Source organism: Schistocerca cancellata, chromosome 10 (assembly GCF_023864275.1).
Source record: "Schistocerca cancellata isolate TAMUIC-IGC-003103 chromosome 10, iqSchCanc2.1, whole genome shotgun sequence".
NCBI lineage: Eukaryota > Metazoa > Arthropoda > Insecta > Orthoptera > Acrididae > Schistocerca > Schistocerca cancellata.
Genome location: NC_064635.1, coordinates 110,807,001 through 110,831,287, shown reverse-complemented (window position 1 = coordinate 110,831,287; position 24,287 = coordinate 110,807,001).

Sequence of the window (24,287 nt, the reverse complement as noted above, 5' to 3'; positions counted from 1 at the left end):
CACAACTGACTAGCAAGTACACAAATCGGTGGCGAGTATACAACTGAGCGGCGAATACAGAACTGTCCTAGCGCTCGCGACTCCAGCGCTTAAGAAGCCAGAAGCCAGTGGTGGCGCGCGCAGACTTGCGGCGATTTCCTGTATCGCTGGCGCTGCTTATGCGGACGGCGTCCGGACTTTGATGCTGCCAACCTTTTGGCAGCGGGCTCGGTTGGCATTACTGGCTAGGATATAACAATGACAGTGCCACGTAAAGTGCCCTCCGCCACACACCGTTGGGTGGCTTGCGGAGTATAAATGTAGATGTAGATGTAGATGTAGGATGCCTTCCGCAGTCGAAGGTGAAACGTCAGGGGAGAGTTTTATGTATGGACCACGGAATCTCAGCCCGGAAGTGTTGAGTGATTACCATAAGATTATCGGACGTCAGCGTCTTGCCGGGTCAGCCCGATGGAACAGTGTGCATTTGTGGAGTGTGTAGCGAGCCTGGTCTGCTATAACCCTTTGTGCTGAAAGGTACTGTCATAGCAGCTGAGTTCCATCTTGGATGGCAGTGAGCTTTATTGAGGTCACCGACAAATTTTGTTCCTGTATTAAAGCGCACAGATTGTTTCTTTAATCGCTGAAATTTTTGCTTGCTGTTTTCTGAACTATTAGTTAGTGGGATGTGTACTGGTATTTCCACTGGCCAGCAGTTGTAGTTGAAGAAGCGTTGAACCACCTTGATGTTAAGAAAAGTGATTACGTGCTATTAATAACAATCTGTTGCAGATTCGACTCGCTTTGCGTATTAATACTGGAAACAATCGATATGCTAAATGCCTGCCTTGTGGGAAGGTGAGTGACGCCGGTGTAGGACACAATGAACAAATGAAACTAACATTGTTTATGCCTTATTTGATGACGAATGTACTGTATCTTATATAAAACTATCCTTATGTATGTAGCGGAACTATGGGCCTCACGGAAAAAGGGTGACCCGACTGAGTCACGCAATTTCTCTCTTAGTCTGATCACGAGGTGTGCCCATTAATTGCACACGTTGATCACGTAGGATGACGTGAGGATCAATAAACTATACTTGACGGGATGTATGTGGAACATCTTAGGTGATTAGAAAGTTAGTAGACTGGAATACAATTAAATACTAGCTTTAATTCATAATCAACGGTGAACGTCGATCTTGACTTTGTACAATAATATTTACAAGTGAAGTTATAGACTGAACTGCGAATACTTCTGTACAATTCTCATTGTTCGCACATATACATCAATTGTCAATGCCTAAACTGTATGTGGCGCCTGGCTAGGTCGTAGCTACTGCCTTAGCTGAAGGCTATGCTAACTAGCGTCTCTGTAAATGAGGTCTCTGAAGCTATAACAAGTGAGCCATTCCTATTAAAGCCGGCTGTAGAACTGGGCAGCGCGCTAGCTTGTCTCGTAAGACCAGCCGAGTGGCGGCGCTCGGTCTGCTAGCGTCGACAGTGGCGACTCGCGGGTCCAATGTGTACTGACGGACAGCGGCCGATTTGAAGCCTACAACCTAGAAACTGTGGTGCCTTGCGGTAACACCACAACTATTGTCTGCTGTTAGTTGGATGTGCTGAAATAATTTTTCCTTCTGACTGCTGTAACAGTCTCTAAGCAGCTTCATTCCCTCTGTTTGCGTAATAATATGCAGAAGAGAATGATATGATCAGGCTTTCCGTTGGTAGTTGTGGCTGTAGTGTATAATGCCTGGGTTTATACAACTAAACAGTGCTTTCTGAACTGTCTAAACTGAAGTACATTTTGCTCGAGGACATTGTGGTTTATACGGCACAATTTGGTACTACTTGTCAGTTCATTAACAGTTAAAGTACTAAATATTTCCTGAGATAAGAGTTTTCACGGTTGCATTAGGTGCCAGCCTTCCTCTTTTTCTAATGTTGCAAGTATTTTCTGAATTCATATTTCTGTCAAACCTATTAAGTAATTGAAAGACATTTCGTCAAAAGCGGTGTTGATGAGAGGTTATTTGCTGATTCATATACATGAAAGTTTAAGTCTTTTAAGTAATTTTGGTTAGTTCTTAAATTCATATTTATTTCTACTGTGAGTCCATGTCAGATGTCTTTGACATGCTGAAGTGGGTTAACGTAAAATTCAATAAAAGTTTTAATAAATGTGTTCAAAAATGCTTCAAATGGCTCTAAGCACTATGGGACTTAAGATCTGAGTTTATGTGTTCCCTAACTAAGGGCGTCACACACAACCATGCCCGAGGCAGGGTTTGAACCTGCGACCGTAGCAGCCTCGTGGTTCCGGACTGAAGCGCCTAGAACCGCTGGACCGCAGCGGTCGGCCATAAATGTGTTATGTAAAATGTACGACCCGACCTCAATCAACCGCTTCACGCTTTTCATCCTGGTAGACCATTACTCTACACACAACAATACTCTGAATCCGATATCTTTACTTATTTATACAATTCTTATGCAGATAAACCTAAAATTATTGCGAAACTGTACTTCAGCTGTTTGGAAACGCCTTTGGATACTAAGTACGATCTCGTATGAAGCGAATATGCTATTCCTTCAGCTTCTGCCAAACAATTGATGATGCATCAAAATAACCAGTTAGAATTACGCACAGGAAGGAAAATGGTTACATTGACATCGTTACCTTTTGCCTGAGCGTTTCAATCGCACCGGAACAGGTTTGTATTTGCCGCTCTACAACAGCGGTGGTTGACGCGAAAATACCAATTCTCCCTTCCCTCTTGTTTCGGTAACATCCTGTCCAACTCTAAACTAAATATTCCTGGAGATTTTGTGATGTTTTAACATGAGCTTGCTTTTCATCTGTCCATTGAATGAGAAATACCAACATTTCACCCGCAGTAAAACAATAAATAATAAAACCAGCACGCGCGCTGCATATTTTATTGCCACTTTTTCCCTCTGCAGATGTTGTACGACAGTCGAAAAAGATGAGTTAGGAAAATTAAGTAGTCAACGAAACAACGGAAAAAAATATGTAAGCGGGAAGCGAAATGCTTTGCGGCCCGTGTGCTAGACAAAAGGGAAATTATTCCTGCACTGCAACATTGCTTTTGAAGCAGGTTCGTTTATGAACGCGGTACGGATAAAACGGAATTGATTTTAGCTATAAAAAAGGGGATCAGGCATGCTGACTACGACAAGAAATTATTTTCGAAATACACAGTTCGAACTATTGCATGATGTCAAGGGCAACATGCTTTGATATTGTAATAGGGATTTGTAATTTTGTAAATTCTTCAGTTGATGACAATTTGGTGAAATCGTACTACAAATTAAGAAACAAAATAAACGTATATGCTGAGTGTGGTGATGCATGCTTCAAGAAGGCAAAATTTCGAAACACGAGTTTAAAGACGCCTTACCATAACATATTGTTCAAAAGTTTTTTCTTCTTTTTTCCTATAGTTGGCAATCAGCTGGTTCATGCTCGCCTTTCATCTCATGTTCTAATCACTAACTTTCCATAACTATCAAGACTTTCGTCTAAAAGACCGAAGTAATCCGTAGTGGTTAAGGCTAGTGAAAGTAATCGCAGCAATCACTTTAGCAAACCATGCGTAAAAGTTGCTCAAGCCATCAACAGGGTATACGGAATTATTGGTTATTATACAAGTTAATAGAATTAAAATGTCCCTCGAACGTTATACGGATAATTCCTTTATCTGCTAAGAGCCCCCACTTTTTTTAGTATGTGGTAGCAGTTTTATAGTAGCTGTAATGCCAATAGGTTCCGTTTTAAGGACGATGCTGTTTCATACATATTTATGTGACGTACAAGAGTTGTATCCAGTAAATATAACATTAGTCGACAATGATACAGCAGTTTACAGAGTGTTTCAAAAAGAACGACCAGATTTTGGAAACATGGGACGTGCCGACTAGGAAATTTGTGTTGTTTGAATGGACGTAGGTTAGGGTTTCAGAAAATCGTCGTGAGATGTCACTCAATGCGTCTTCTCAGGTTGCATTCAGTCGGCTCAACAGAATACGTTTTTTGTGCTGCATTTGGCAAAGAGTGTGTCCCTGACTGGTTATCTTAATTTCAGCTTTTGAGCGATGATTGAAAAGAGAGAAAATGTTACGATCTCCCGCTGTGCAACAATTGCGGAAGACCGAATATATTATTTCTGCCTTTTTATGATATCTGCCAGTATGGTCACTAGTGCATGAATAGATAATTTCGAACCGCTTATTGATCTTACCTAAGACCAAAACCTTTTAGGGTTTTACTCAGTTAGGTTTATAAAACATTACTTTAAAATTCATTTAATGTCTTGTACATAGTCTATATAGTAATTTTTATTGTCTTAAATTCTTACTCTATATTCCCGTAGATTAAGATGCTAGTTAATGAGCAAGTCCTAATACTTCTGTATTTTCATGTGCTGAAAAATGAATTGGAATGAGATTAAGACAGCCACCAAACCGACTCACTCGCCATTGAACCAGTCATCAACTTTTCTGTTTCCCGATGACCCGATGGATCGTCGAATCAAGAAATATCACTTCCCCCTTCACATAGTGCAATACCCAGTGTTTTCCACCAGAATGTGAAAAGGTGATCCCCAGTTATAGTCCAGTGAAAAGTGATGAATGAATTCGCCTTTGAAAATCACCCGAGTTCATGAGAAATACTCCCAACTACAAAGTGAAGAGTGACGTCGCTACGAGAAAGACTGATAAAAGTTTTATGTTATGTTCAAAATTCGCGGAAATGCACCAATAGTTCAAATGAATTCCTGTACTCGAATTTCTTTTCTTCTTGTCAATATTTATGTATATATGTATGCGTATTTGATTTGTATTTGTATCTATGTTAGTATTTCAATGTTTCTATTGATTGAATGAGAGTAATTCTTGAGAACACGCAAAAAATGAACCTGTGTTAAATCCTTGAGCACTTTTGATGGCATCAAGCTACTACCAAGTTTGTTAATGATCAAGCAACTGTGATTCGTTTTGACTACTTAATGTGAAACGTATATACCTCTATATGCCTTATGTTATCATTGTTTTGATTCCTACAAGGAGAGATCCTTAAATACTTCATTCACTAAGTGAATCCAATAATATTACGACTGCGCGTGAGTCGTAACGATCTTTCAGAATCAATACTCCTCACGAGGGAAGCGATGTAATATTATTGGGATTTCCGTCGTATGAAAGCTGTGACTACCTTTGGAAAGGCATTCACCTGTCTGTATATTAAATGATCAACTTATGAGATGAGACCTTTTCTTTGAAACACATTTGTTTTGTATAATTTACGTAACTGTAAAGATGCGCATCTAGCGCGGACGCTTATACATCGATTGCGCAGTCAAAGAAACATTTTAACAGAAGCTGAACTGAACGTTCCGCTTCGATCTAAATAAAAGATGACAGTGAAGGCCTTTGTAGATCTTCAGATTTTATCGTACTTCTGCTTGTAATGTGAAAGCGTAAAGAAGGTCGTCTTTAAGCCATAGAAGTGAGCGGTCTTGCCAGCGTGCAGACAAAATTATTAATTAATAAAATTCGAGTAATTTATGTTCGGTACTGCAAACCGGCAAATTATTGTTATGAAGGCGTTGAACGGTGCAAGAATTGCACAGGACAGGCTGAAATCTGATCGCACCTTACAGTTAGAAAAGTATTTATGTAAGTTATACTGTTTATAAATAAGCCCTAATTGCTTGTGAGAATTGTTTGGATATATTTAGTGTTTACCAGATTTCTTATTCTATTCTTTTCCTTTATATTTTTTTTTACCTCCATGTCATATTATTTTTGTAAATGTCAAACAGCCTTTACTACAGCAGAGAATATTGCGGCATCCTCGTGGTAGACAGAAGGACGCTCCTTGTCTTCTAAACAACTCATAGCTACCCCATTTGGTAATGATTTCATTAGCAAATACAATTTTGTTATTGTTGTTGTTGTAGTCTTCAGTCCTGAGACTGGTTTGATGCAGCTCTCCATGGTACTCTATCCTGTGCAAGCTTCTTCATCTCCCAGTACCTACTGCAACCTACATCCTTCTGAATCTGCTTAGTGTATTCATCTCTTGGTCTCCCCCTACGATTTTTACCCTCCACGCTGCCCTCCAATACTAAATTGGTGATCCCTTGATGCCTCAGAACATGTCCTACCAACCGATCCCTTCTTCTGGCCAAGTTGTGCCACAAACTTCTCTTCTCCCCAATCCTATTCAATACTTCCTCATTAGTTATGTGATCTACCCATCTAATCTTCAGCATTCTTTTGTAGCATCACATTTCGAAAGGTTCTATTCTCTTCTTGTCCAAACTATTTACCGTCCATGTTTCACTTCCATACATGGCTACACTCCATACAAATACTTTCAGAAAAGACTTCCTGACACTTAAATCTATACTCGATGTTAACAAATTCCTCTTCTTCAGAAACGCTTTCCTCGCCATTGCCAGTCTACATTTTATATCCTACTTCGACCATCATCAGTTATTTTGCTCCCCAAATAGCAAAACTCCTTTACTACTTTAAGTGTCTCATTTCCTAATCTAATACCCTCAACATCACCCGACTTAATTCGACTACATTCCATTATTCTCGTTTTGTTTTTGTTGATGTTCATCTTATATCCTCCCTTCAAGACACCATCCATTCCGTTCAAGTGCTCTTCCAAGTCCTTTGCTGTCTCTGACAGAATTACAATGTCATCGGCGAACCTCAAAGTTTTTATTTCTTCTCCATGGATTTTAATACCTACCCCGAATTTTTCTTTTCTTTCCTTTACTGCTTGCTCAATATACCGATTGAATAACATCGGGGAGAGGCTACAACCCTGACTTACTCCCTTCCCAACCACTGCTTCCCTTTCATGTCCCTCGACTCTTATAACTGCCATCTGGTTTCTGTACAAATTGTAAATAGCCTTTCGCTCCCTGTATTTTACCCCTGCCACCTTCAGAATTTGAAAGAGAGTATTCCAGTCAACATTGTCAAAAGCTTTCTCTAAGTCTACAAATGCTAGAAACGTAGGTTTGCCTTTCCTTAATCTTTCTTCTAAGATAAGTCGTAAGGTCAGTATTGCCTCACGTGTTCCAGTATTTCTACGGAATCCAAACTGATCTTCCCCGAGGTCGTCTACTACTAGTTTTTCCATTCGTCTGTAAAGAATTCGTGTTAGTATTTTGCAGCTGTGGCTTATTAAACTGATTGTTCGGTAATTTTCACATCTGTCAACACCTGTTTTCTTTGGGATTGGAATTATTATATTCTTTTTGAAGTCTGAGGGTATTTCGCCTGTTTCATACATCTTGCTCACCATATGGTAAAGTTTTGTCAGGACTGGCTCTCCCAAGGCTGTCAGTAGTTCCAATGGAATGTTGTCTACTCCGGGGGCCTTGTTTCGACTCAGGTCTTTCAGTGCTCTGTCAAACTCTTCACGCAGTATCGCATCTCCCATTTCATCTTCATCTACATCCTCTTCCATTCCCATAATATTGTCCTCAAGTGCATAGCCCTTGTATAGACCCCCTATATACTCCTTCCACCTTTCTGCTTTCCCTTCTTTGCTTAGAACTGGGTTTCCATCTGAGCTCTTGATGTTCATACAAGTGGTTCTCTTATCTCCAAAGGTCTCTTTAATTTTCCTGTAGGCAGTATCTATCTTACCCCTAGTGAGATACGCCTCTACATTCTCACATTTGTCCTCTAGCCATCCCTGCTTAGCCATTTTGCACTTCCTGTCGATCTCATTTTTGAGACGTTTGTATTCCTTTTTGCCTGCTTCTTTTACTGCATTTTTATATTTTCTCCTTTCATCAAATAAATTCAATATTTCTTTTGTTACCCAAGGTTTTCTACTAGCCCTCGTCTTTTTACCTACTTGATCCTCTGCTGCCTTCACTACTTCATCCCTTAAAGCTACCCATTCTTCTTCTACTGTATTTCTTTCCCCCATTCCTGTCAATTGTTCCCTTATGCTCTCCCTGAAACTCTGTAGAACCTCTGGTTCTTTCAGTTTATCCAGGTCCCATCTCCTTAAGTTCCCACCTTTTTGCAGTTTCTTCAGTTTTAATCTACAGTTCATAACCAATAGATTGTGGTCAGAGTCCACATCTGCCCCTGGAAATGTCTTACAATTTAAAACCTGGTTCCTAAATCTCTGTCTTACCATTATATAATCTATCTGATACCTTTTAGTGTCTCCAGGGTTCTTCCATGTATACAACCTTCTATCATGATTCTAAAGGTCCCTCAGGTGATTATAAATTTCATACTGATTACGTAAGGAAATCCGGGTTGTTCTTTTCCAAATAATAGAAGTCTTTGCGTAATCAAAAACTAGCCTCCTTCTGACAACGATCAGGAGCCGACCAGAAGAAGGACGTCTTCGACCGTTTTCGTGTTTCCTGTGGCAAAGCTGTGCCAAACTGGGAACACGACATTCCAGTATATATAGTACACACACACACACACACACACACACATATATATATATATATATATATATATATATATATATATATATATATATATATGTGTGTGTGTGTGTGTGTGTGTGTGTGTGTGTGTGTGTGTGTATGTATGTATGTATGTATATTGTGTTTCATACTAGAATGTCGTGTTCCCAGTTTGGCACAGCTTTGACACAGGAAACACGAAAACGGTCGAGGACGTCCTTCTATCGACCGGAAAACTCTCTTCAAAATTCTAGCAGAATACAAAGTAGACAACAAAACACGGGCTATCATAGAGCAAACTTTAACCAACACGACCTCCAAAGTAAAGTTCTGTGGGGAACTATCAGAGCCCTTTGAAATTCGCACAGGTGTCCGACAAGGCGATGTCCTCTCACCTCTCCTTTTCAATCTGGTGTTAGATAAGATCATAAAAGAATGGGAAACATCACAATAGGGGATAACCTTAGGAAACCTACAGATTAAATGCCTGGCTTTTGCAGACGATTTGGCGATTGTCACGAAAGGTATAAAGGAACCAAAAGACGCTATTGAAAAACTGCACGAAATAGCTTCCAAAACTGGACTACAGATCTCTTACGAAAAGACACAGTTTATGAGCACAAAGAAACTCTCATCTCTGAACACAAAGTATGGCACTATTCACAAAACGGCAAACTTCAAATACCTCGGTCAAACACTACAAATGAGTGGACATAACAGAGACTCAAACGAAGAAAGAAAGACTAACCTGGACAAGGCATACAAAGTAGTGTGGAATCATTACAACAAGAAGTCTATCTCACAAAAAGCCAAATTACGCCATTACGACACGGTGGTGCTCCCCGAGGCACTATATGCAGCAGAGACCACACTAATCCTAGGGCATACACGTATCAGACAATTAGAAAAAGTAAAACGGAAAGTACTTAGGAAAATATTTGGCGCAACTATCAACGATGGAATATGGATCAAGAAACCTACAGAGGAACTGTACAAACATACGGAGGCAATCACAGAAAAGATTAGAAAACGTAGACTACAATTCTATGGACACCCAAACAGAATGCCATCATACAGGCTGACCAAACAGATCTTTGACTTGGTAACCACTAGAAACAACAAATGGGTGGCAGAGGTAGAAAACGACCTGAACCAACTCAACATGACGGCAGACACAATAAACGACAGAATAAAGGTCAGAAACATCATTAAGAAAAGTAAACTACATGAGATACAATGTGACAAACGAACAGGCATAAAATGGACCGAAGAACGCAAGCAAGATCACAGCCAGAAGATGAAAGAAATATGGGCAACCAAAAAGGCAATCAAGATGAAGCCTAAGACACAAAGCCGACAAGAAGCATCGACAGAGGACCGGAAACAGAAACACAGCGAGCGAATGAGGGAAGTTTGGACAGCAAGGAAGGCAGCAAAAGGAACTGGCCATATAGTTTAGTCCAAATGCGCTCTTTAAGGGCAAAACACCAATAATATATATATATATATATATATATATATATATATATATATATATATATATATATATATATGAGATTATTATGATAAAAGAAAAATAATTATGTTAAATATATTTGAATTTTTTTTCAATTTTAGAGTCTCTGTTTGCTCACCTTAGATTCATTTTTGCGTCATTCAGATTTCGTTCGTCATCTGGTTTGTGACTGCTCTTGAAACTCTGACGAATCTCTCTTTATGTGAAAGCGTGGTGCCTGTTCTGTCGGACATGTCCTAAAGAACAGGGACCCTAAGTAATCCGCAACTGAAGGCAGTGGGAGTGAAAGGAAAGGAAAGTGAAGGACGTTAATGTCAGTTGCATGGAGACTTTCAGCGGAATCAGCGGCGACTAGTGGAAATTTTTATCTGATCGGGGATCGAACTTGTGATTTCCTGCTTTGCAGGCAGTTGCGTTAGCCACTGCACCACCCAGACGAAGTGTTTGTCGCAACTGTGCGAACTGCCTCGGCACGCCTCCCAGCCGGGCCCCATTCCCACCTAGCGCCACCTATGCGCAGTCCTGTCACTGATTCAAGTCGCAATGCAGCAGACATCAAAAGTTCCTTCCCTAACCTTTCTGCACTCTCCAAAGTTTACAGAATAAGATCCCTGTGTTTACATAGCAACTTTCTGAAACGGCTATTAAAGTACAGCGTGCTTTCCCATCCCTTAATGCCTTGCTCGGAATGTGCTTGTCCAAGGCATAATGAACGACACTTTTGAATTTTCCCCATTTGCGCTCCACATCCTCGCCTTCGGCACCGACTACTCAGGCACCCTGTAACTTGTTGCGGCGGGGAGGGATCAGTCGTCTGCGTTTTTGTTAACGCAATCGTTCGGTTCACCTACCTCGTTAGGATTCTTGCTGACGTCCCTTCACTCTGTGGTAGCAGATACGTGCTAGGCAGTGTAAAGAAGCGTTGATGAAACCACCGCCTACCACCTACCACACAGAGGCCGCGTAACTCGAGTTAAAAGTCAGTTCATGAAAGTTCATGATTTTAAAAAATCGGGCATTTGGGATCGTCAGTCTACTTGTAGAAAAGCGTTTAAAATTAGATTAACTCTTCTCTTTTTAATATTGAAACACATGAAATGGCTACCAAGTCCATATTTAATAGTGTAAAATGTTATCATTCAAAGTTCACTGTCTGTATAACGGATATTCACTCGAAAAACAGCCATAATTTTAGTGAGTCCGACCCGACCAATTTTCACGTTCTACCAGTCACAGTCCCACAACTATTCGCGAGTTAAACATTCGGTCGTTTCAGTGGCCTTCTTCGTAAGTGGTGCTCGCCGAAATATTCCGTACAGAGCATTAAACACGCCGCGCAGTGTTGTTACTACGACCAGAAATTTCACACGCTCATATCTCTCAAACTATTTCACTTAGGAACACCACAGTTTCATTAAAATGTTCGTGGCTCCAGTCGCTTCATTCACTACACGTCGAACCAAAATTAGCTCACTATGTCCTCAGCATAGACGGTATTTTTAAGGAGCGATCTGGCAACCGTAGACTGGCTAGCAAGCGACTCTTCTCGACGAACTCTCCTATATTCCCACTCCTCTTCTCGCGCTGGAACAGCTTAATTCAGATTTTCTGTTGATCTGAACGACCAATCAGAACGCTCCTTCCAGATCATTCTCACGGCAAATCTTACCTTATCCGATTACTAATTTGACAGTAATTATTGTCAACAAAACTTCAAATTCTTGTATTTTGTTTAATCAAAATAAACGAAGTGCGAAATATTCTTCAAATTAATAAATAAACTTATTCCGCCTATAACTTCCATTGTGGTTACTTTTATACAAAAGCAAGCATACCCTTACATACGTTACCTGTATCGTGGTTGCAACTTCCCACGGTTTGTTTGTATGAGGTTTTCGTAAAATTAAATATTAAATTTGAACGTATGTCCCACATACACTCTCTCAGTCATTCTCACTCCCTCACATGGCGAAATATACGCAAATAATATTTTTCACCGATTTTTGTATTACGTAATACACAGTGACTAAATTTTAAAAAAGAAAATTGTAATTAATTGATTTTTATGATCTGATAACTTTGGAATGGCTTCACATGATAATGTAAGTCAATCTGTTGTTGTTCCTAACTTGGTTTAGAAAAACTAGAGTAGATTTTAGGAGTTTCATGTAATTCTTTTTATCTCCAGAACTGTAATAAACTAAAAATCTGATGTTTGTGACAGCATTATTCCATTAATAACAAAAGGCTGTGTACCAAATTTGAACAAAATCGGATAATAACTACACTACTGGCCGTTAAAATTGCTATACTACGAAGATGACGTGCTACAGACGCGAAATTTAACCGACAGGAAAAAGATGCTGTGACATGCAAATGATTAGCTTTTCAGAGCATTCACACAAGGTTGGCGCCGGTGGCGACGCCTACAACGTGCTGACATGAGGAAAGTTTCCAACCGATTTCTCATACACAAACAGCAGCTGACCGGCGTCGCCTGGTGAAATGTTGTTGTGATGCAGTGGCGTAGCGTGGTTATAAAGGTTGGGGAGACTCTACAGTTATTATAGCGAGACAAAATAGTACAATAAACAATAACTTAAACAAATGAAACAAAATGCATCAAATAAAACAACAACAACTACTACTACCACTACCACTACCACCACCGCTAATAATAATAATATTAATAATAATAATAACTAACTTGTTCAAGAAAGGATGACAAATTTGTAGAACTCCAGCAGCAAGAGAAGAAGCTGTTGTATTTTCTTGTACACAAGTGCAATGCGGCTGTCTTTTCTTTAGACGAACAAGTCTATAACTCGGTCTACAAAGATCTGATTACTGGATAGCTCTCCAAGTAGTGTCTTTTCTATTGCTAACGTGCTCAAACACGACAGCTGGGTGTTGGACATTGAATTCCTTAAATAATTCTTCACTCAGTTAAGAGTACTCATGCTTCGTTCTATGATAGCTATAATTGCGGGTGGGGTCGAAACCAAAAGCAGCAACTTCGTCGTTTCTTCACAAACAGAATTTAAATCATTGTTGACAATGTACTTTAAGAGGATTCTTGGAGATAAGTGTTTTTTCTCATCAGCATATATGTTACACAGTTCATGCTCAAGTTGTTCTTGTTCGTGAAAAGAATACTGTTCTAATAACTGAAGCAGTTTCAACTTTGGGAATTCTTTTTGATAGTTTGGGAAACACTTTTTGTTCAGAAGTTCAACAAACTCAATTTGGGATAAACTCTTTAAATCATCTTTCCATCTGAACAATTTGCAAATCCATTATCTCGTAAGTTAATGCACCGAGAGGTGTCTTTTGACTGTCACAGGATGATAAGTTGCCATTCAAACAGAAGCTGCATTTAATGCATTCATCAACGAATGTTTCTGTTTTTAATTGTCATAAGTTTCTCAAAACAGTTCTTATTTCGTCGTGGCAAGCAATTATACTGACAGATTTTGACTGAAGAACATTAAAGAGATGATCGACATAAACAAAGCTCCCTCGGTAGATGGAAAGCAAGTAGACAAACGTAGGATCATCCATTCGTCGTTTCATTCCCGCAGCACAGCTCAAAGATTCTGGGTCCCATTGAGAGTCTGTATCATCAATTATATAATTAAAAGTACCATATAACTAGGAGAAATGACTAGATATTGTTGAAACTGCCCCGAAACGAAAGTTTCAGCGAGTGTTGCTCGCGTCTGGCAGTTTAAATCCTTTCTCAGTTAGCAATGCAGTTCGTTTTGATGGTTTGCTGAAAAACGAATGGAAGGTAGAACTATCACTTACAAACATGCTTACTTGTCATATGATTTTGGAGGCATGTAACAGTACCAAATTCAGGTGGTGTGCTTAACAATGAATAAACAGCGCATGAAGACAGAAGTGCTTCACCAATTGCTGTAGTCCTCTTTCTCTGCCCTCCATTACTGAAGCGCCATCATCTGTTTGACTAACCACTTTTCCTTCCACATTCCATTCTTTCAATACTGCATGAATAATGTTTGACAAACCTTCAGCAGTTTAATCTCCGGAAACATCGTAAAATCCAACGAATCTTTCCTCAATTTTGTCTGCAATACAGTATCTGAATATTATAATCATTTGACTCTTGCATGACGTGTCTAATGTTTCATCATCCTGAATCGAAATGAAATTGCAGTTCTGAATTTCAGATTTTATTTTCTCATTAACTGAAAAAGTTATCATTTCTATTACATCATTCTGTATATCTGGAGAAGTTCCTTTAAAGGTTGAAGATGATGACGGATGGTCCCTGATTAACTGCTCTCCTTGAGCTAGTAAATCCAACAATTCCAGATAGTTACCGTAGTTGCTAGAGGATTTGTCTTCTCGATGGCCGCAAAAGGCTAGTTCTTGTTCACAAATAAAAACAATAGCCTGAATAAGACGAGCCAATACTCTCCTGTTGGATGCAACTTGTTCATTTTATTTTGTTGCCGTCAGACGAGCGGCTTCAGAAAGGGCATGCTCAAGCCTACTTTTGCCCAATAACTGACATGATTCTTTGTTCTGCAGGTGACGTTTTGATGTCTGATGCTTTTGTGCTTTCCTGTCAAAGTTCTTTATTGTACAAATGCCCTCACTGCACCATACCTTTTCACCACCGAACAGAAGACATATATAACAATATAATCTGTTACTAACTGCATTCGCAGTCAGTCACCTGTACTTTTCGTACGAGGCTGTCTGAAAAGTGCGTTTTTGTTTGGATTCACTTAAAACTACACTGAGTATAGAAATACGTCGTTTGTCCTTCAATTCCCACTTTTTTCGTTCGTTAATGTAGAAAAAGACGTTTTTAATAAAAATTCTATAAGGTGTTCAGTTGCTATTTCACTCATGTTGGCGACACAACGAAAATAGGCGCTAAAATCACACAAGAATGACTATGAACACCAACCGCGCGACTATTCACTTCCGTGTTAAAAGCCATCATAGAAGAGACAGAGACTAGTCTCGATACCTGCTAGCAAGTGCAGCGCACCAGCCTTCGTGGAAGAGGGAAAGTGGAAGGGAGCCGAGAAAGCCACTAAAGCGCGCAGGCGCACACAGCCAGGTAAGGGAAGGGAGGCAGAGACTGGGAGCAGTCGAGTCTCAAGCTGGCAAATACACCAATACTCAGGGTGCGGCGCGGGCTACAAAACTGATGTCTTCGCACATTTAGAGCTCTTAGCAGAAAGTTATTTATATTTTTGTTATGAATTACTATTGCTTTTTTTTAAAGCAGGAATACAGGGGAGACTCAGTCTCAAAGTTTCCCCTCCCGCTACGCCACTGTTGTGATGCCTCGTGTAAGAAGGAGAAATGCGAACCATCACATTTCCGACTTTGATAAAGGTCTGATTGTAGCCTATCGCGATTGCGGTTTATCGTATCGCCACATTGCTGCTCGCGTTGGTCGAGTTCCAATAACGGTTACAATATGGAATCGGTGGGTTCAGGAGGATAATGCAGAACGCCGTGATGGATCCCGACGGCGTCGTACCACTAGCAGTCGAGATGACAGGCATCTTATCCGCATGGCTGTTACGGATCGTGCAGCCACGTCTCGATCCCTGAGTCAACAGATAGAGACGTTTTCAAGACAACGACCATGTGCACGAACAGTTCGACGACGTTTGCAGCAGCATGGACTATCAGTTCGGAGACCATGGCGGCGGCTACCCTTGACGCTGCATCACAGACATGAGCGCCTGTGAGGGTGTACTCAACGACGAACTGGGTACACGAATGGCAAAATGTCATTTTTTCGGATGAATCCAGGTTCCGTTTACAGCATCATGATGGTCGCATCCGTGTTTGGCGACATCGCGGTGAACGCACATTGGAAGCGTGTATTCGTCATCACCATACTGGCGTATCACCCGGCATGATGGTATAGGGTGCTATTGGTTACACGTCTCGGTCACCTCTTGTTCACATTGACAGCACTTTGAACAGTGGACGTTACATTTCAGATATGTTACAACCCGTGGCTCTACCATTCCTTCGATCCCTGTGAAATCCTACGTTTCAGCAGGATAATGCACGACCGCATGTTGCAGGTCCTGTACGGGCCTTTCTGGATACAGGATATGTTCGTTCCACTGCTGCCTTGGCCAGCACATTCTCCAGATCTCTCACCAACTGAAAACGTCAATGGTGGGCGAGCAACTGGCTCATCACAATACGCCAGTCACTACTCTTGATGAACTGTGGTATCGTGTTGAAGCTGCATGGGCAGCTGTACCTGTACACGCCATACAAACCCTTTTTGACTCAATGCCCGTTGTTACGGCCAGAGGTGGTTGTCCTGGGTACTGAATTCTCAGGATCTATGCACCCAAATTTCGTGAAAATGTAATCACTTGTCAGTTCTAGTATAATATATTTGTCCAATGAATACCCGTTTATCATCTGCATTTCTTTTTGGTGTAGAAATTTTAATGGCCAGTAGTGTAAGATGGCTTATTTAGATTCGTAAAGGGTATGGATCTTCTTATTGTCTGAATATTACGTTATGCAGTTGTCACGACAGGCAGCGTCAGCTGTGCCATGAGCAAAGCGGAAAAAAAAGACATAACCATCCCGCAGCCACCGTACTAGGTGGCAACGAATGTCATCTCTGAATAACTTGCTGCGTTACATTGTGTCCAGTCACTCTCGATAGTAAAAAATCTCTTCATATCTTTCTTAACATTCCTAGTAAAACGCGTGGCCATAGTTGATGTCGCAGCCCTGTGATTACTAACATCTTCCTCTTCGTTAACCTATACGAAAAATTCAGGTCTGTTCCCTGCTAGCAGGTCTAAAGCGTTAGCTTCACGAGATATCAGCTCGAAGTAATTCTCAGACAGTAGATTCAGAATTATATCGCACAAACGTTTTCATTTTGACCTATTTTTGTGTTTAAGCAACCACTCTCTCTACTCCACTAACTCACCGCTCCAGCTGAAAGCTGCTGCGATTTCAAACGGCAACGCTGATCTTGTGACATACCGCGCTATACAGAAAGCCTAGCTGACACAGCGTTGAAAGGAGTTCTGTCCCCAGACCGGGTACCGAAATCAAATGAGTACACAAAAATCGAAGAGGAGTTCAAAAACATCTTTAGTAGGTCTCTTGTTCTGAAAAAGCTTCTTCGCTATTGTAGATTTACTCATGTAGAAAAATCACAATAAATTAGTTGCGGCAATGAAGCTGATAAATAATCCTGAATGCCCATACTGTGAGTAGTAATAAAATCAACAGTGGAGTAGTATGCTAGTGACGAAACAAATACCGGTGTATGCACAGCCCATAGGCATGCTAAAAAAACTAATTAGAATCGACAGACTTCTGATTGGAGAGATTAAAGTAAAGGATAAATTTGGTTCAAATTCGTGTGGTAAAATAAATAAATGTCGAGTGACTAGAAACCTTTGTCAGGTAGACCGTTCGCCAGGTGCAAGTCTTTCGGTCTGACGCCACTTCGGTGACGTGCGCGTCGATATGGATGAAATTAAGATGATTAGGACAACACAACACCCAGTCCCTGAGCGGAGAAAATCTCCGACCCAGCCGGGAATCGAACCCGTGCCCCTAGGATTGACATTCTGTCCCACTGACCACCACTCAGCTTTTTCGTATTTGTTCGTTGCGTATGTTCGGGGCGGATGTTCCATGACACCTGATAAAGTTCATCGTTGATTCGTTCGCTCAGTTTTTTTTTTTTTTTTTTTTTTTTTTTTTTTTTTTTTTTTTTTTTACAGTGGGCAGTTAACCCTCTGACCGAACACGCTGAGCTACCGTGTCGGCGCTACCGGAGGTGGACATTCGTGTGGCGCTTCAGTCTGGAACCGCGATGCTGCTACGGTCGCAGGTTCGAATCCTGCCTTGGGCATGGATGTGTGTGATGTCCTTAGGTTAGTTAGGTTTAAGTAGTTCTAAGTCTAGGGAACTGATGACCTCATATGTTAAGTCCCATAGTGCATGGAGCCATTTCAGCCATTTGAGAATCTCACCCGTCGACATATACAAATGAGCAATCCACATGCATTTGTGTTCTCTAACCACCACTAATGACAATCTGTAGTTGTGTCGCTGTTTCACTCCGTCAGGCTACGACGGGCGTTCAATACTTAATGCTACACTTTCTCCGCAGGTTTCAATTGAAAAAATGTCGAATTTGTTATGGGACATCGTGGAATGTTCCAACTTTAACCCCTATAGTTTTATGACTGTCTGATTGGTGGCAGCGCTGTACGTATCCTTCTGAACGACGTCTCCAACACAGGTACGTCCCAGTCGCAACGAGGTCACGCATACCTGTCCTATCTCCCGCGTGACGGACGGCAGCACACAGCTGTGACTCCAGCAATGTTGGAACGTGTGGACACTCTCGTCCGAGGTCGGCACAAATATGCAAACGATCTTCTCCTTCTGGAAGAAGTCCGGATCTCGCACCTTTCGACTTCCTTCTGTTTGGTCCAGTCTTCAGTATGCGGACGATGGGGAGGTTATTGATGAAGCAAGACGTTGGCTCCGAGTCTTTCAGCAGAGTGATACTATGCGGGCATAAACGCTCTCCCTGTAAGTTGGTGTAAGGCCGTCGCATTGAATGGAGGTTAAGTTAAAATAGGATTTTATAGTGAAGAGAGTCGGTAATAACGAGGAGTATTGCAAATCTGAATAAAACGAAACTGTATTCAGCAAAACATTTTGTTGCTTTACTTACCAAATGCCCCTAGGATAGTCTAAGTCAGACGCATTTGGCATCATACCTGGTTAAATAGCGCAGGCAGAAAACAACCCCGCCACAACTTAGTGCATTCCGTTACACATATAATGTATGTTGATCATGACCAGAGGCATTTTTGACGCTAGACAAACCTGAGATCACTGACAGTTTTTTTATTCCGAATGAATGACTGATCACCAGACGTGTGGTGACGCAGTAAATGAAACAAACTGCTGCACCTGACTTTACTTAATAATGGTGCCTGAAACGCCCCTCTAAGCCCGCTGGGCAGAACAGGTAATAAGGATTGTGGAAAGGGGCAAATAAGGTTGGGGTGAGTTTCATCTAAAAATTGTAATATAATAACACATTTCAACCAAAGCGGCACGTAGCCGTACCTTTACAAAAATGTAACTCTTTCACGGCTGAAGGCCTCCTAACAATAAGTTTTGGAAATCATCAAGATAGAAATGTAGTTAAAATTTCAAATAAAATAATTTAAAAAAATGTCACAGCTAGGTGGAAAGCCTCAAGGCAAAGTAGATAGAACAAACTTGCGCAAGGTGCAAATTTTTTAAATCATTGGCTATTATAGATAATAAACAGACAATTAAACACCGGTGAAAAGGACAGTAAAGCACAACAGCATCCAGAAGCCTCCAGGGTTCGGTCTGCCCTAGTTCACTTAGGTGAGACAGGTGGTGAGCCCAACTACAGGGTTATTACAAATGATTGAAGCGATTTCACAGCTCTACAATAACTTTATTATTTGAGATATTTTCACAATGCTTTGCACACACATACAAAAACTCAAAAAGTTTTTTTAGGCATTCACAAATGTTCGATATGTGCCCCTTTAGTGATTCGGCAGACATCAAGCCGATAATCAAGTTCCTCCCACACTCGGCGCAGCATGTCCCCATCAATGAGTTCGAAAGCATCGTTGATCCGAGCTCGCAGTTCTGGCACGTTTCTTGGTAGAGGAGGTTTAAACACTGAATCTTTCACATAACCCCACAGAAAGAAATCGCATGGGGTTAAGTCGGGAGAGCGCGGAGGCCATGATATGAATTGCTGATCATGATCTCCACCACGACCGATCCATCGGTTTTCCAATCTTCTGTTTAAGAAATGCCGAACATCATGATGGAAGTGCGGTGGAGCACCATCCTGTTGAAAGATGAAGTCGGCGCTGTCGGTCTCCAGTTGTGGCATGAGCCAATTTTCCAGCATGTCCAGATACACGTGTCCTGTAACGTTTTCTTCGCAGAAGAAAAAGGGGCCGTAAACTTTAAACCGTGAGATTGCACAAAACACGTTAACTTTTGGTGAATTGCGAATTTGCTGCACGAATGCGTGAGGATTCTCTACCGCCCAGATTCGCACATTGTGTCTGTTCACTTCACCATTAAGAAAAAAATGTTGCTTCATCACTGAAAACAAGTTTCGCACTGAACGCATCCTCTTCCATGAGCTGTTGCAACCGCGCCGAAAATTCAAAGCGATTGACTTTGTCATCGGGTGTCAGGGCTTGTAGCAATTGTAAACGGTAAGGCTTCTGCTTTAGCCTTTTCCGTAAGATTTTCCAAACCGTCGGCTGTGGTACGTTTAGCTCCCTGCTTGCTTTATTCGTCGACTTCCGCGGGCTACGCGTGAAACTTGCCCGCACGCGTTCAACCGTTTCTTCGCTCACTGCAGGCCGACCCGTTGATTTCCCCTTACAGAGGCATCCAGAAGCTTTAAACTGCGCATACCATCGCCGAATGGAGTTAGCAGTTGGTGGATCTTTGTTGAACTTCGTCCTGAAGTGTCGTTGCACTGTTATGATTGACTGATGTGAGTGCATTTCAAGCATGACATACGCTTTCTCGGCTCCTGTCGCCATTTTCTCTCACGGCGCTTTCGAGCGCTCTGGCGGCAGAAACCTGAAGTGCGGCTTCAGCCGAACAAAACTTTATGAGTTTTTCTACGTGTCTGTAGTGTGTCGTGACCATATGTCAATGAATGGAGCTACAGCGAATTTATGAAATCGCTTCAATCAATTGTAATAGCCCTGTACACTTGATCCGTCGGAACCCAACCAAGGGACAGCCACGGACCGACAGACAAACGACTTGCTTGCCACCAATCGGTACATGAGAATTCAAACACAAATTGTTACGGGCGTGATTATCCACAATCAAATATGTATATGTATTAAGCTGTGCAAAGTACACACCGTGTTGGACAGATACAACAGGTGAGGAAAGGACACTGCCTGAAATTACGTTAGTGAACAGGGCAGGTAACTAACACACTAACGGCCACAAGGCAGAAAATTCCGCTGGTACACTTGAATTTGAGATACGGTAATATAGTTAACTTCACACGAAAGGAACACTGTCTGAATTTACGTCAGTGGCCACGACAGGTAACCAGAACACTAACGGCAACAAGGCAGAAAATTCCGCTGGAGCACTCGAATTGTAGTCAACGGATATAGTTAATTGCACCGCATGGCGGCCAAATTTCAGCAATAGAAACACTCTGCGTTGCTCACAGGACAACCTCCCCAACAGCGAACCACCGAAACGAACCACCGCAGCATGAATGGACGTGACTTGGGTACTTGAAACCACCACTCAACTTTGACGTCCTGAGTAGGTGAACCACGAAGCTCTTAGCAATCGGACAGCTCCACACACGCTCAGACACTGTGCAGGGACCTCCAGCAGACCCAGCCGACCGCACTGCGCGGATATAACTTCCCTCGTCCGCAGCAACCGACCGACTCCTCTCCGAATGCCAACAACATCTAGAAGAGTCGTCAGTGGAACTAACGCCAACTACACACACAACGTGACAAACATGTGCACCAAGACCTGAACGATACCCAACAGTAACTAATCACAAACAAAGGCAAAACGGGAGTCGATGCGCACACACACACACACAGCCGACTCATGAACGATCGGCGAGCCAAAACACGTCGTCCGGTAAGACAGCGGCACGGCTCAAGTGATGCGTGGCGGCAATGGTCGGGCGAGCCATGTGGACGCAGACCTCACAGCTCCAACCCGACTGCACTAGTGCCGCATTGCAACTCCCTGACTGGCACGTCGGGACTGAGCTCCATACACGTTCCAACTGACTGGCACACCCGAACTCGCGATCCGAACTCGCTTACGACAAACAACGACAGGGAACTCATAGCAGTCGAGCAAAGATACTACGAGAGGCGATATATCGATAGCCGGCCGGAGTGACCGAGCGGTTCTAGGCGCTACAGTCTGGAACCGCGCGACCGCTACGGTCGCAGGTTCGAATCCTGCCTCGAGCATGGATGTGTGTGATGTCCTTAGGTTAGTTAGATTTAAGTAGTTCTAAGTTCTAGGGGACTGATGACCTCAGAAGTTAAGTCCCATAGTGCTCAGAGCCATTTGAACCATTTGACATATCGATACGCACTGCTAGCGCCGGCCAGAGTCAAGCAAAGCAGAAACTCAGTGACAGTAGTAATTTAAATTAACGTAGTGAGGTGGAATTACGTTAAAAACAAGGTGTAAAATACGTGATGGAGGGAACACGAGCCACGCACGGCTCAGTGCCATTTCGCATTCAGTCTCCTGCAGAGTTACCAGATCCACTCAGATCCAGATTTATCAAATATGTATTCTGAAGTCTGAGACGCAATGGGTTTTATAGAGAATGTCATGGATAGTCTTTTTACGTGTGCGACTGCTACGGTCGCAGGTTCGAATCCTGCCTCGGGCATGGATGTGTGTGACGTCCTTAGGTTAGTTAGCTTTAAGTAGTTCTAAGTTCTAGGGGACTGATGACCACAGCTGTTAAGTCCCATAGTGCTCAGAGCCTCTTTTTACGTTCTACCCCTAGTATCGAAAGCTAATTTATATGATGTGTTTTAGACCAAATATTTACTTAAGCAGTAAGAGTCCAATAAATTGTTATGTTCCCCTTAGGCTTTAAGCACATTTCAATACGCCTCCATGTTTAACTTGATACACTTTTGCGTGTATCCGATGCTATAGCGTGAAGCACACCCTCAACAGCATTGCCCAGTTCTTCGTCGTAGCATATCGACTTGCAGGTCCATTCGTCTTCATGGCTCCCCATAATGAGTTGTCATATGTGGTGAGGTCAGGTCTTCTTGGTGGCCATTTCAGGGAGCTGGTGTTGCTGACGAACCACGACATATCCACTGTCCTGGAAAGTGTTCATTTGGGAAGTCGTCCATTGTAACAGCAACGTAAGGAGGCGCTCCGTCTTGCTGCTACTATATGCTTTCTGTGAGGCCCCTTTCCTCAAACTGAGGTATTAACCACGTTGGTAACATATGTAAATAATTTGCTCGTTGCACAGTCCCTTCGAAAAAGTATGCTCCAAGCAGATGTTGTCATCATTGCCCAAATCAAAACGTGAGGCAGGTTGCTTTCCAACTCGAGAGTGTAATGATGATTCTCTTTGGCCCTGACAACAATATTTATAGCATGTGAGTTGCCGTAAATGACACATTCATCTGAAACTCGTTCGAACAACACCCAAGTACGTGGCACATTTCAAACGTTCTGCACACTGTAAGATAGAACTGAAGAAATGAATTTGTTTTACAAAATACCTTTACAGGCCTTCAATAATATCTCCATTCTTACTTATGACAGCTTCCCATCATTTCGGGAACTTTTTTATTTCGGATAGCGCAACTCAGTTGTTGAGCTATCTGATTACTCTGGCCAACTTACTGAAAGCTTCAGCAATTGCCTCAAATATTTTCCAAGGATTTGTTCTTCAATTTGGGGACCGAATCAAGGTCTGGTGCGTTCATATCATGACTGTATGGTGGGTAGAAAAATATTTCACATCCGTATTGGTCGAGCGTTTCTATCACCGGTAGGGTATTGCATTATCTCACAAAACGAAGACACCAGCTGTAAGCATGCCTGGCCTTCGGCGAATTTTCGGGTGCAAAACGTTTCGCAGAAACAGCTTGTAGTATGCGCCTTTTACATAGGTCCCCTGGGGCTTTCGTTTGTATCTAGACTCCGCTCACGACATACGCATCCGTTTCACCTTTGATAGTTGTCGGAGGAAATTTTCCTAGCCTGGAAGGTTTCGAACTTTTCCAGTGTGACGAATGAGACTTCAGCTATGGCTCAAAATCTCGCTATCCAGCTTTCATGCACAGCAATTCTACTCAAAAGCTTTTCTCGTACTGTTCGATAAAGCGGAAGCAATTGTACGCCGATTATTTTGTGACCTGCTTTCTGCTCTTCACTCAGATAATGCAGAAACCATTTGGCAGCAACTTTTCTGATCTTTAACTTTTCAGTTACGATTCTGTCAATTGAAGTGACGGACATTGTGGTCTCGTATGCAATTGCCTCACATGTTTTTCGTTGATCGTCTCTCAAACTTTCATTAACAGAAACTACAGAGGTGGAATGTATAGCAGTTTGCGGCCATCCAATTCTGTGATAGTCCTCAAAGCTTAAACAACGTTCACGGAAATGAGCAGACCACCTTGATAGTGTGCTACGATCTATTACGCTATTCCCACCCAT